Source organism: Sinocyclocheilus rhinocerous, unplaced genomic scaffold, assembly GCF_001515625.1.
Source record: "Sinocyclocheilus rhinocerous isolate Xijiao unplaced genomic scaffold, SAMN03320098_v1.1 scaffold2469, whole genome shotgun sequence".
Taxonomy (NCBI): Eukaryota; Metazoa; Chordata; class Actinopteri; order Cypriniformes; family Cyprinidae; genus Sinocyclocheilus; species Sinocyclocheilus rhinocerous.
In genome coordinates, this window is record NW_015658987.1 from 21,532 (window position 1) to 22,790 (window position 1,259).

The window sequence follows — 1,259 nt, forward strand, 5'->3', positions numbered from 1 at the left end:
CTGTCCTACGAAGGCCGTCTCGTTTAATTCTAGGTTGAGGACACTTCGTATATGCATCCTACAAAGGAAGCGACCTCCAGAGGATTCGACCTCCGGAGTGTGCAGCCTTCTAAATGAGACACAGCTACTGAGGCAGTCAAAACATGATTTCAGCCCTCCATTTTTTCTCTGTTCAGAAATCAGGGCACTTGTTGGAACACTGTAGGAAGTAAGGTCTCCAAACATTTGTTTTTAGATAAATTTGATTTAATTAAGTGTAGTAACCAGTCGATTACTTCTCTATTTGTTAATATCTCTTCTCCTCCAGCAACATTTGTTTGGGTAAATATGTCTCCCTCATTTGTGTGGGGTCAGTTTTGGAAAGTTCTTAGTTATTGTATAACAAAACTAAAGTAGTATCATTCGAAATTGTTCACAGAATATATCCCGTGAAAGACACATTAGCATTTTCATTTGGATACAGATTACAAATGTTCTTTTTGTAATTGTGAGAGAGTCTATTGTGCATTTATGTTTTGAATGTCCCTGTTCGTCTTTATTTTGGTATTTCACAATAAGTGTTAAACTGAATTGCAACCTAGTCCTAAGTGGAATTTAAAAAAAAAAAGTAAAATCGGCAACACCAAAGCTCCAAAAGTATCAAAAAATTATTTTAAAAGAACTGTCGCATAGCGTGTGTGACGTTTCGAGCACGCAGGCTCTTCATCAGACAGTCCAATGAAGAGCCTGCGTGCTCGAAACGTCACGCACGCTATGCCACAATTTTTGATACCTTTGGCGCTTTGGTGTTGCCGACTTTACATTTTTTTTTAAATGTCCACTTGTTTTTTAGTCGAGCACCCAGTTGAGATCGATGTGCGTGCTTTTGCCTGCTCTTTAACCTAGTCCTAAGTGTCATCAGTTTACTTAATTCAAGTGACTTTTCCAAAAGAAAAATATGTATTATGGATTTTCTTTTGTAGAAATTTTTATATTCATCAGACCAAATGGAGTTACTGAAAGACTAATTTTTCTCATTTTCAAACAGCCTTTAAAGTTTATTTAGAATCTGTAAAGGTTATTAAAAAAAAAAACAGAAAGCCCAAAGAACTGTATTTGTTAAATTAATTTAGCTTATGGTTGTGATGCCCTTTAATTTTAATTTCATCCTTTGTTTCAATTTATTGTTATTGCGGTGTTTCTGTTTGTGTTTGCAAATTTGAAAAATTGTTAAATATGTTGCGAACTTGCTGAATTTTGTAAATCTTAAAGTTTAGAAG